At 43.8% G+C, this 13,344-nt stretch overlaps 1 long non-coding RNA gene across 1 annotated transcript; it reads left to right on the top strand.

Moving 5' to 3' along the window:
* The first annotated feature begins 9,900 nt into the window (after positions 1 to 9,900).
* Positions 9,901 to 12,569, top strand: LOC140695883 (uncharacterized). The gene is made up of 4 exons (XR_012071721.1): positions 9,901 to 9,975; positions 10,739 to 10,887; positions 11,250 to 11,366; positions 11,787 to 12,569. It is a non-coding gene; the product is annotated as an uncharacterized lncRNA (long non-coding RNA).
* The last annotated feature ends 775 nt before the right edge of the window (positions 12,570 to 13,344 follow it).

The following is a 13,344-nucleotide window of genomic DNA, read 5'->3' as shown; positions in this document are numbered from 1 at the left end:
CAAATGTCGTGCTGTCCTGTTGCTCTCTCTCCTGACGCTTTGCAGGTTGAATTCCACATTGCAATCGCACTGCAAAAATCACTTAAAACTCTCGAGTGATCATTACCCTTCTCTAATTTGGCCTTTCCATTTACTCTGAGCACATTCCTTAGGCAATGACCTTCGCAGCACAGGCCCTGCACAGCTAAGTAATGAGGAGGTTTTCCAGAGGTTGCAGAAGGTGGAATTCGTCACAGCAATCACGAAACCAATAAATGTCTTATTAGCCTGGTGCCCTCCAAATGTATAGAGGCCTCTTCCCAACTGAGCCCTTGTCTGGGGTACAAAATTCTTCTCCAGTGTGTCATCTTATATTAGAAGAGTGTCATTTTTCTCTCTCCCACTGCCTTTCTAAAATTCTTCTATAAATTAAAAAAAAATCCACAAAAACAAAATCCAGAAAGTTACTTTCTTGCCTATAATGTTGTTTGTCTCTTTTAAAGACATATTTATTTACTTTTTATTTACTCTTTTAATGGGAGGTACTGGGGATTGAACTCAGGACCTCGTGCATGCTAAGCATGTGCTCTCCCACTAACCCTAAGCCCCCCTCGTTTGTTTTTAACTGAGATGGCTCAGACATCTAGAGCTCAGAGAAGATGGCTTCTTATACTAACTGTGCCCACCATGGGGCTGCCGTCAGCTGGTCTTAAGTCATAGAGCTGAATCAGCTTTCCCTAGCCAGTAATGACTCAGATTTTGACAAAGCAAAGGATCCATGTACTTTGATAGAATTCTTTGAAATAGGGTGTCGAGGAAGCCAACCCAGGCTCACTTACACAAGAAGCAACACCTGTTAATCATTCCACGGATATTTATTGAGTACCTACTCTGTGCCAAGCACTGTTGCAGGCACTTAAAATAAAACTTGATTCATAGACCCCCGAAGGCAGAGGTATAGCCAGACTTCATATGGGATCAGAAACAAGGGAAAAAGGGACATGGGGCACCCAGGATACTTCTGAGTATTTCTGTCCTTTGCTTTTCTCTTTTCATCTGAATCATCCTTTCTGTTGCTATAAATAGGTGTTCTTCACTTCCCCATCCTCCTTCTGGAAAGTAGCTCCTGCCAATAACTCTCAAGCATGCATTATCTCTTCCATTCAAGAGACTGACCAGGTGATTCCTTCAGGAAAGTTTCTAGCCAGGTGGCAGGATCACAATGGAAAAACGATCCTGCTCCAACTATAGGGGTGGGGTGGCAGGAATCCCAGGAGGGCAAGAGGCTGGAAAGACTTAAAATATCATGTCCCCTACAAAAACAGATTTTAAAATAAAGTAACAACTTACAGCAAAATTACTGGATAAAAGCTCAGATATACAGCTACGCTTACATATGTAAATACTTACTGTGAGCTAGGCAATGCACCAAGCCCCTTGCATTCATCAGCTCATTTAACCTTTGCAACAATTCTATAAGTAGCCATGTGCTGGTAAATGTTTAACTGGTTCTCTGGGAGGAAAAAAGTTCTGGTTTGTAGTGACTGTCGATTTCTGTGGTGTAACTCCTTGGTAGATTTCAAGTTACCAACGTGACATCGCTGAACGTGTTTGGGGAAAGATGTGCGTAAAAGGCTCCTGTGAGCTGGTTAAGATGCAGCTCCAGCCCACTGCTACTTACAAATGAGGTACTACTTTTAGCCCTATTTTCTTCCAGAGAATAAAACAGACAAGAATCTAGTTAAATGACTTGCTCAAGTTTGCCCCAAGGAATCCAAGGTTTTCAAATCTCCTTCATCTCTTCTAGAGAATTTATTGGAATTTCTTCTACCTTCAGGTGCACTGACTGCTCTGACACGTGATGAAGTATCTCATTTTCATGTTGATCAGTAACACAGTGTGTACCACTTTTATCTGCCTGTGGGTTTCCTCCCTGCCTGGATCCTGTAAAGCCCTGGGTTGCTCCATTCCGAGAAAATAGGGATCTGCGGTCTTGCCTCCAACAATGACTAGTCCCTCATTCGTCCCCATTGTGGATCCTCCTGTGGTGTGTTCACACTTTTTTGCATCCTCAGTAAACTTTTCATTTCACTGCTGACGGTGTATTCTTTTAAAAGACATTTGAAACTGCAATTAAACTCAACCTACATGGCATCCATGATGCTCCTAAATTGATTCAAGTGACTCCACCTGAACAGCCCTGGCCAAGTCTGCCTACACAGGCAATGACAACTCTGTCAGACCTGCCCCTTGTCAACCATGACTGTGAGGTGCCACTCGTCAGATGCATCTGGATTTCGGAGACATTAAAATGTGAGATAACATGCACCTGGAGCGTTCAGGCTCCTTGATCTTCCAATTCAATGGTAGTGCCATAGCAAAAGGGTAAATTCAGGGAACCCAAGTCCCTAAGCAAACTGTCGCAAAAAGGCTATTTTATTTATTCTGAATGATAACTCGATTTCAGCCCTTTGTATCAGTATCAGTTAATCGATGCTTGCTTCCTTAGGAAAGAACAAACAAGAGGACTCCAGCAGGGAGCATAGAGCTCTCTCGATCTCTGTCTAACCTCGAGTTGCTTATCTTGACTTTTAGGATGGTTAGCCTGGGATTCTCCCATAGGAAGGGAGCGTGTTCTCTTACTGTAATTCTCTGGTGTCCAGCCCAATGCACAGGCCAGAGGAGACCCAGGAAACATGAAACTGAATGCAACGTGGTACCCTAAATTAGAGCCCAGAGCCGAAAAAGGACATAAGTGGAAAAAAAGGGTGAAGTGTAAATAAAATCTGGAGTTTAGTCCACAGTAACGTACCAGCGGTGGTTAATTTGACACATCCATGGTAACTGATTAGCATCCAGGGACTGGGTGAGAGGTATCCAGGAACTCTTTTTACAATCTCTGTACCTTTCCTGTGAATCCAAAATGATTCCAAAATTAAAAGTTTATTTAAAAAAAATAAATGCCTCTCTGACAGGACTGCCGAGGAGAAGCACTATGCTTGGTAAGCACAGGGCATCCCTATTTGACCTAGATTTAACCGAGGCCGGAAGTTACCGAGCACTTCACTTCCCCATGAAATGACTGTTGACCTGAGGGCTTAAGAATGAGGAAGACTTTTATGAAAATTACAGGTCACAAAGTTAAACAGACTGGGACGTGGAGATTACAAGAGCGTTTTGGTTCCAAGAAAGTTTTTTTTTTTCCCTTTGTTAATAAAAATCTGAAGTATTGCAGGTGATGCTATAAGCAGACAGGCTAGGGCAGGGGGTCCCTGGAGGAAACGAACCAGATACAATTTCTGACTTAAGAAAAGCCATTTTGGCCTAAAGCATTTTGTGATCTAAACCTGGCCACACAATGCTTGCCCTTGAACAGGTCTCAGTAATTAATGATCTGAAGGAAACAAAGGAATGAATAGCAACCTCGGTACAGATAAAATCAAGTCCTGGTTCCTCCTCAAGGGATGTAGATAACAGTCTGATACATCTTTGAGTTCTGCGGGAACTACGCCCCTCCCCCCACTCAGGTGGAAGAGGGTAACTATGTGCTAAGACCTCAGACCGGTCAGAACCTAAGGAATGGTGACGTTGACCTTTTCTGACCCTCGAGACTTCAATCAACTAAACCTTGGACTCTGGAGGGCTTTGCACCTGTACCATGCTGACGTCGCCTCTGCTCAGGCCCCTTGATGCACATGCAGGTAACCTTAGCCTAAAACTTCCCCAGCTTTGCTGTTCGCGGAGAGGCTGCTCTGGGAAAGACCGCCGGTGTTCTCCTTACCTACTGCAAGTGAAAAGCCCTTCCTCCTGCTCTTTGCCTGGGTTGGGTCTTTTGGCTCCACATCCCCCAAGAGGGGAACCCGGCTTTTTCTTTTTCAGTGGGGGTTGAGAAGGCTGTGCCTTGTTTTTGAGGGATCTCACTGCTTGTTTGCTTGAACAAAATCAACCCTGTTATTTCTCTTTCTCACCAGCCTGACCTCAGCAGCAGAGCAAGGATGGAAGGTTTTATGGCCTCTAATCTTTAAATCTTTGGACCCAGGTGTACCAGGACAGAGGAAAAGGAGTTCCTCTCTCCACCAAAGCGAGAGTCCGGGGGGTCTTGGACCTGTCACCCTCCCGCATTCCCCAGACGTGCCATTCTGGAGCCCAGGTGATACCCGAGCGAGGCAGACAAGATTTCCATGGCAGGGATCTCAGCTTGGAGCTAGCCCGTCCTAGAGGGCCAGGCTGCTGGAAGGGCAAAGGATGTGGCCAGGGAGCTGTGGGCCAGATGGAGACCCTTGGCCTAGACCAGCACTTGCGCTAGTACAGGGGAGCGAATATTCCTGTTACCGATCTGAGTCCTTGGACTCTTTAATCAAAAGAAATTGTTAAGAGGCCAGGTGAGGAATTCAGGCAAGGCTTTACTGGGACTCGTGCTGCAGCACAACGGAGTGAAAACAAGAAGCAGTTGTCTTTGCTCACTCCTGAGTGGAAGGCAAGGTGGTTCTTTAAATGGGGTGAGGATCGGGGCAGGTCCATAGGTCAGACAGGAGGTGTAGCTTAGGTGGCCTGCCCACCCCCTTGGTGGTGCTTTGTGCAGGGCTCATGCACAGCACCCTGCTTTTGCTCTCAGCACCTCAGAAATGGCAGTTTGTGTCCTTTTTGCTTCTTGTTCATTAATACCCCAACTGCGCATGTGTGCAGCTATTTTCAGTCCCTTGTGGTTTCTTTGTATTCTGTTGCTCGAGGAAACGTTTGTCGAGGTGCAAGCACTCCAGTAATGGGACCCAGGCCCCAGGCTCCAGCCTCTCATTCCCATCACCTTGGTTAAGGCCTCTACCCATCCCCAGAGCACAGGTGCTGTAGAGAAGATGGCTGGGAAATCATTATACGGCAGGCGGCAATGGAAAGATGGAGTTGTGTGCACAAACATGGACTATGCACACATTAGGCCAACGAAAGTCAAGGACTACCTGTAATGAGTCAACTTCTGGCCTCTGGAAAGCGTCTTTAGAGAGGACGAGCAGGGTGGGGAATGAGTTCCATGCCCAGATGTGACATGGATGTTTTACGTTCTGTAGCGTCGTTGCATGTTGGAGCAGGAAGATGTTTCATTTTCTTCGTTATTATTTCAGTCCTGCTCTCCCTGTCAGCAGTATAACAGGATACATGTCAGAGCCCCAGACAGTTCCCTGCAAACCAACGTCTTCTCCATCTCCCTTTCAGCAGCCAAGGTCTCTCCATGATTTCTCTTGCCCGAGAGTAGAAGAGGGATCCCCCCTTTGATAATGGCCCTTCTATTGTGAGAGGAACAGAGAATGAGATGTCGCTTCATTTTTGCCATGTTATCTAATGCGGAGGTGTGCATTTCTACCAACACAATGGCTATCAAGCACTAACAGTGTTTTCTAGCTGAGATATGACTCAATAATGATTCATAAAATGCAATGTCACGGTTCAGCATTTTCTTAAAACAAAAAATTGGAGTGCATTTACAGAAGTTAACATTAAGTCTTATTTCACAAAACTCGTTTAGTTACATGTATGTTTATACTAGGGTCATGATGTAAAATACATTCCTCACTGTGGGTTCTGGGGAGTCACGACTGAAAACCTTTGCTATAAGGGTTTTATCTTCATCAGAGGTGACCCGGTACAGGGGTTCTCAAAGTGAGGTTCTGGGACCAGAGGCATCACCTGGGGACTTGTTAGCAATGTTCTCACACCCCTGCCTCCAGGCCTCCTGAATCAGACACTGGGTGGGGTAGGGGTGGGGGGTTTGTGGGAAGAATCCAGATTATTTTGGTACACACTCACATGTGAGCACCACTGGTAAAGTGCATCAAAGGATTAATTACAAACATCAACGAGGCATTAGCACCAAAGAAGAATGACCAAAAAAATCTGCAGCTCTTTTGATCAATAATGAGCCTCATGAATTTCACATACTATTTCATTTAACCCTCAAGCAAACCTGTATCAGTAATAGAGCTGTCCCTCGGTATCTGTGGTGGATTAATTCCAGAACCTCCTTTGGATGCCAGAATCCATGGATGCTCAAGTCCCTTATATAAAATGGTGAAGTATTTGCAGATAACCTACACACACCATCCTGGATATTTTAAATCATCTCTAGATTACTTATAATATCTAGTACTATGCGAATAGGTGTAAATACAATGTAAATGCTATGTGAATAGTTGCTTTCATGTGGCAAATTCAAGTTTTACTTTTTGGAACGTTCTAGATTTTTTAAAAAATTTTTTTTAATTTTCTTTTTTTTTTTTTTTTACATTTTCTAGGTGACTATTTTTTTTTTTCCTTTTTTGAGGTAAACAGGTTTATTTCTTTCTTTATTTTTGAAAGCGGTACTGGGGATTGAACCCAGGACCTTGTGCATGCTAAGCATGTGCTCTATCACTTAACTATACCCTCCCGACCTTTTTACAAAAAAATATTTTCAGTCTGCAGCTGGTTTGCAGAACCCTTGGATACAAAAGGCCGGCTGTGCTAGAGTTCTATAAATCCCCCAGGTGAGCCTTATTCATCCTCCTAAAAACAATGGGGCTTTTCTCTGGAAAACTCCTCCATCAGCTCCTGAAAGGCTGGGTGGGAACTTGCCTCCGGGTGAGAATGCAACCTCAGGCAGGATTCCTTAGCCCTGAGTTTTCCAAGCTTTAGTCATTTGCATGCCACTTTTATTATCACCCACTTACGCTATTCACTTGTTTTATATGAGTACATTTATTTTGCAACAAATCTCTTTATCAACACACCTTAAGCAGAAGAGGGGTGTTGGGCTCAGAAGTAGAAGAGGCCTTTATAAGCGAATACATTGAAAGAAAAAGATTCAGTGATGAAACTCGGCATGAGGCTTGTCACAGACTCGAAGGCTTAATGCTCCCTACTCCCCTCCCCTCCCCCCTTTCTTCTCCATTCCCTTCTCCTCCCTTTTTTTTGTGGGGGGGGTCTCTTTCTTCCAAGAGGAAGAATGACTATATTAGAGAGGTGGTAAAGATAAAATAGCACCAAATTAAGACTTTCTTTAATGTCTCCTAAACTTAAAACTGCCCTAAAAAATAAAGCCTATTAATTTTTTGGTTTTGTTTTTGTTCTTTGGGGTTTTATTGTTTGTTTGTTTTTGTTTTGGTGGGGGGGGTAATTAGGTTTACTTATTTGTTTATTTAATGGAGGTACTGGGGACTGAACCCAGGACCTCATGCCTGCTAAGCATGTGCTCTACCACTGAGCTACACCCTCCCACCTCCACTTAGTGTCTCTTAAACCTAAAACTGCTCTAAAAAATAAAGTCCATTAATTTTTTTGTTTTTTGTTTTTGCTTCTTTGGGGGGTTTTGGGGGGGGTTAATTAGGTTGGTTGGTTGGTTTGTTTGTTTAATGGAGGTACCAGGGATTGAACCCAAGACCTCGTCATACATTCTAAGCATGTGCTCTACCACTGAGCTATACCTTCCCCCCACTAAAGCCCATTAATTTTTTAAGAAGTGTACACATAAAAATAAGAGTTTTAAATTGGAAAAAAAGAACACGCTCCCTGCGTGAGTCAAGGCTATTTCACGCTGCCTTCCCCAAGCTACCCCAAGTCATCAGAAATTACTACCTGAAATTATCCCTCACAGTAACATTGGTCCATGGCCTCCATGGTGGGAAACATTCCTTAGCCAAAGTCTCATTACATGAAACAGTAAGAAGAAAAAGTGTAAACTGAATGGTTTCCTACTGATGGCAGAATGAAGTTGTGAATCATTCATCTTTCTGCCAAAGTTCTCCATCCATGATCTGGCCCTCGTGTTTATGTTAGCCCTTCTCCCATTGCCCTTGCCTGCCCCTGGCATTATCTCAAACTCTCTACTCTTCCCTGCATCTGAAAATTCCCCCCCCCCCGCACCTCTGCCTGTCAAATCTGACTCACAATCATCCAGCAAACATACCATTCCTTCAAATGGGCCACACAGTCACGTGATGCCTCCCTGGGTTTTCCCAGACAGGGAAGGCATGCCCTCTCTTGTGTGTCTCTGGAGCAGTGGGTGCACAACCATTACAGCCAACATCTTTTGTGGGGAGTGGTAGATTTCTATGTCTGTCTCGGTTACCAGATAAAATACACAGTGCCTAGCCAAATTGGAATTTCAGATAAACCATGGATAATTTTTTTAGTGTTAAGTCTGTCCCGTGCAATATTTAACTGGGTGTCCTTTATTTTTTACTTGCTAAATCTGGCAACCCTGTGTCTGTCTCCAATGAGACTTAGCTTCCTAAAACAAAGGCTGTGGCTTTCCATCCTTGTGTGAACAGTCCCGAGGACATTACCAAGCATGTAGTAGCAGCGTGGTAACTACTAGATGGAGGAATGGCTGCATGGATGGCTTCTGCCCAGACTCACACAGGAAACCCTAAGAGTTCAAGTCAGGCCAGGAATTCATTTCTATTCCAACCTAGAAATGCAGCTTTGGAAGGAGGAAAGAGAACATGCTCAAATATAATACATTTATTACCTACAAACTAGGCGCACAGGAGGGCGCAAAGCTGTCCACATGATTCTCCAGCTTGTCTTTAACACAATAACAAGGCACAGGTGCAAGGCTTTACAAGTCTGCAATCAGTTCCCACACAGGTCCCATTAGGAGGGTGAGAACTTGGTCTACTGAATCCAAAGCCAAGCAGAATGAGCAGCAGCAGCCAAGAATAGGTCTCCACCATGTCGGGGCCAGTTCGGCCCCTGTTAATCAGATAGCCAATGAATCACCGTGTTTTGCTTTAAAGCATTCCTATGAGGGCACTGGGAGAAGAATGACAGGCTCTAAAGTCAGAAAGACCTGGGTTCATAGTTGTGACTCAACCACTGCCGGGCTGAGGCCTCTCTGGGACTCAGTATTCCTGTCTGTAAACCCGGCTATAATGGGTACCTTTGGAAGGTGGATGCAAGTATTAAATGAAATAATGTACATGAAGTGTTTTGCATGGGGCCTGGTCCATAACAAGGGTTCAAAGGTAACAGTGATGGTGATGAGGACGATTATGTTTTCATTTCCACGTTTCAGCCAGACTGTAGTCTCTCAGAACATATGAACTGAATTAATTCTTTTGTTTAACTTCTTTTATATCCTCCAACAGCTTCTAGTACAATGAGCAATAAAGATTTTTCATCCTATAGACACTCAAAGAGACCGAAGTTTTTTAACTGTTCAGTATTTTCTTGCCTTTCATAAAGATGATGATATTTCACCCCAAATAGGGTAGGGTCAGACCAAAAATTAAGTGTCGGAGGTGACCGGTGGGCTGCACACCATCATTCACAAATCATTGACAGACTAAGTTCGGGCAGGTAAGAAATACTAGAGAAATAAAGAAGGAGGCCTTTCTTGAAATAGTAAAGAACAATTTGGGTATAGAAACCGCTCTCCCCACAGTTCCCGCCAAGATGTTCTACTGGATGTGCGCCTGATCACGGGTGCCCACCCTTGGGAACACACCTCGGCGAGGTGGTGGTTGCACTTCTCATCAGCTACTCAAGACGCGAGTTCAGAGTGATTGATATCTACTCTCAGCAAATGAATGTGCACCATATAGAAGACATTCTCCATCTTAAAATCCTTATTCGTTGCTAGCTTTATTAACTACAGCTATTGTTAAATTTGCATTTTCATATTAAGATCCCTTGACTTAAACCTAGCAAAGTCCTCATTGGCACCTGCCTTTATAAGGGTGTCACACACACCCGCAAATCATATTCTTGGAAGTCTGTGGCTTTGAGCAATTTACTTTACCTGGGATGAAATTTTTTCATCTGTGTGATGAGAAAGTTGGAATTCTGTGGTCTCTAAGTTCCCTTTCAGATCCTTTCCTTCTGTTTGGTCATTGCATCCTCTTTAGCTGATCCAGAGCCCCCCCAAGGCTAAGTCTATGAAAGAATGCATTGGTCAAATTATTTTTTTTCTCATCTTTTGAGTATTCATTTCTGGGTCAGCTGTAATGTGTACTCCAGCCAATCCAGGTGAAAAAGGATCCCAAGGTTGAGGTTTAGCTCTTGGTAACCAGAAAGGCCACTGACAACTTCTTTTACAAGGCTTGGGGATTAAAAGGAGCTTGACACCTAGAAAACATTCAGTAATTATTGGTTGTGTCATTGCTGTGACTGTCTGTTATCACTGCGATGGAGGAGATTAATATACAGGAATGACTGCATCCTTGTCTACTCCCTTGATGCACCTTGGGAATGCCCACCAGCTACTCTGTTGTGCAGAGAATGCCAAGAGACAGGGGGGGAGAGGAAGAATTAGCTAAGAGTAACAGCCTGGCTTGATGAGAGCAGAACTAGATGTTTCCTGACTTTTCTCAGTTTTCTTATTGTCACCCTATGCTTGTAGTTTGTATGAGGAATTCATCCATGTTGAACAATTTACAGGAGTCCCGATGCCTTAAATTACACCAACAGTTATTCATTTCCTTATGGTAAACAGTATTGGCTCCCAGTGGTCTTTAAAATGTAAATATACCCAGGTGGTAACACAGCAAATTCGTAACGCTTTTTTTAAAAGTAAGTTTCTTAGAGGGGTAGGGGTGCTTGGAGAGGGAAACATCCTGAGAGCATTTCAGAGTTAGAGATCAAGTAGAAGCAATGCGGTAGTGAAGAGGGTAAGAGAAAAGGATTTTAGGATCTGAAACGAGATTCTATAAAGGTAGGGCAGGGGACAGAGAAGATACGCCCCACTTTATGGTTTCACCTCTGGTCTGCCTCTCTCCCCCACCCTGCCCAGGTGTTAAGAGTCAGTGGAGTCCTTTGGGAGCTAGACCTGCTACATATAGTTCAGAAGTGCTCTGAGCCTGTGGCGTGTGTGGCTTCTGACAGCACCTGGTCGCCTCATCCTCAGGGCACCTGGAAGAAGCAGCCCTAGGACACTTGGTGGTAAGTCCACTCTGAGCAGACTATTGAGGACTTGCAAATCACACAGTCTCACCTAGAGCGGACGCTGTAATGTCCCCCAAATTCCTACACCAAGGGGAGGTCCCCAGCCCCCAGTTGTTGTGGCTATTGGCTGATAATGGCTCCCTTCTCCTGAGAATTACCCGCAGTTGATGGGAGCCCTTTGCCCAGGAGGTTATGACCCCTCTAAAGGCAGCCTGTAGTCAGTGACTAATTTGGGGGTAAATCTATCTTGGGGTTTGTGCTCCAGAGCCCGCTTCCTACGGATCAGAGGCTAGCCTTGACCTGAGACCTTGCTTGATTCTGTCCCTTTTCCCTCTGCTGCTTCACTCCCTCCCTTACAGGCTTTTTGGAAAGAGCACCCTCAACAAATTATATAAACCCCTATACCTGTCTTAGGATCTGCTTCTCGGAATTGCTACCCTTTACTTCATTGAATCTGAGATACTGTCAATGGTAAGGTTATTATTAAGAAAGAAAAATGCTGACAGTTAATATGTGACATGCCTTCAGTTCTCAGACACACCCTAATTTCAGTTGGAAAAAAATGCATCTTCGAATTAATTATGGTACATTTAATATATACGGTCTCGCTACATTGCATACACCTATGCCACCTGTTTGCTTATAGACAAATAAACTTTGTTTCAACTATCCTTTTACACAAAATAATTTACAAATCTAGAGAACCACTGCTGTGGTCTGAATGTCTGTTTAACTCTCCCTCCTCCAATTCATACGTTGAAATCCTAACCCTCAAAGGTAATGGTATTAGTAGGGGGAGTTTTGGGGGGTGATTAGGTCCTGAGGGTGGAGCCCTTATGAAAGGGATTAGCGCCCTAATAAAAAAGATCTCACAGAGCTTTATTCTGTCAGGTAAGGATGCAAGAAGTCTGCAGCCCAGAAGAGGGCCCTCCCCTGATCTTGGACTTCCAGCCTCCGGAACTGTGAGAAAGAAGTTTCTGCTGTTTACAAGCTACCCAGCCTGGGGTATTTTGTTGGAGGAGTCCTATTGCCATATCGAAATTTGGCTTTAGATCCCTTATTTATGGGCAAGTTTCATCTTACTTGGAGTTTCACCATCAGAGAGAGCAAAGCGAGCTGTTTTGAATAGCAGGGGAAATCATTGTACCTTATCCATGTACAGCTGCTTATCAAGGGCTTTCAGAAAAATTATTCCTGTCCACAGACCGTGAATTAGCCTTTGGGACAGTTTCAGACTGACTGACATAGAATTAGAGCTAGGGGACAAGATACACGGACCCTGAACCTCTGGGGAAGCATGTTGCTTTCAGGATGAAGTCTTACATCCTTAACATGGATGCAGGGCTGTGTGTGATCTTACCCCACTCTAAGTCTCTACCTTTATCTCCTAACACTCTGACCCCACATACACGCACACAGTCACCAGCCACACTCTGGCTTCTTTCCTGTTTGGGAAAGCGCTGTCTTTCTGCCATAACACCCTTTTCACATGCTGTTTCCCCTTCCTGGGATGCTCCGCCCTGCATCCTCTTTGCCTGTTTACCTTTAGCTCAAAGCCTTATCTGATTTCCCAGCTTATAAAAGGGCCCCTCATTTCACATTTTAATAGCACTGCATAGTTTCCCTTCCTGTGAGTGCATAGTTGCATCTTTTTAAAAAATATTTTTAAATTAAAAAAAAATTTTTTTATTGAAGTATACAGTCAATTACAATGTGTCAATTTCCGGTGTACAGTACAATGTCCCCGCCATGCATATACATATATATTCATTTTCATATTTTTTTCATTAAAGGTTATTACAAGATATTGAACATAGTTCCCTGTGCTACACAGAAGAAACTTCTTTTTTTAACCTTTACACTTATTCCTATGGTTATGCAATTAAGACCTATTCCCTTGTTAAGTTACATATTCCGCAAGGATTGCTCCAAGTTCTTGCTCACCGCTGGACCTGTCCCCAGTGTGTGGGGCACCCGATGAATCAGTTGGTTGGCTAATTGAGTAAACAGGGCTGCAAAAACCTTCCTCAACCAGCTGCATGAACACGAAGAATAGTGTAGTGCAATGATTAACTGAGTGTTTAGCCCCTGAATCAACGACATTCAAGATAAAATCGTGGTTCTGCCACTTACTAGCTGTGGGATTTGGGGCAAGTTAATTCACATTATTGTGTCTTAGCTTCCTCATCTGTAAAATATTTTTACATACATTATATATATAGCATGTAAGTATAATAATTTGGTATCTTATCAAGTCAAAGATGCCCTTGATAGTAAGACACGACATGTATCATTAAGGAAAACCAAACCTACCAATTAAACGAGAACACAAGGTTTCTTATCCCTGAGGCTTTTTTTGTACAAAACTGCCCTCTGTCCATCCGGAGGATTAGACAAGCAGCATCACAGGAACACTCCGCTGTGTGTGCTCCGCTCGCCCCCAGCCCTACCCGG

Source organism: Vicugna pacos, chromosome 4 (assembly GCF_048564905.1).
Source record: "Vicugna pacos chromosome 4, VicPac4, whole genome shotgun sequence".
NCBI classification, from domain to species: domain Eukaryota; kingdom Metazoa; phylum Chordata; class Mammalia; order Artiodactyla; family Camelidae; genus Vicugna; species Vicugna pacos.
Note: the sequence above shows the minus strand (reverse complement) of the source record. Positions and strands in the feature narration are given on the sequence as shown.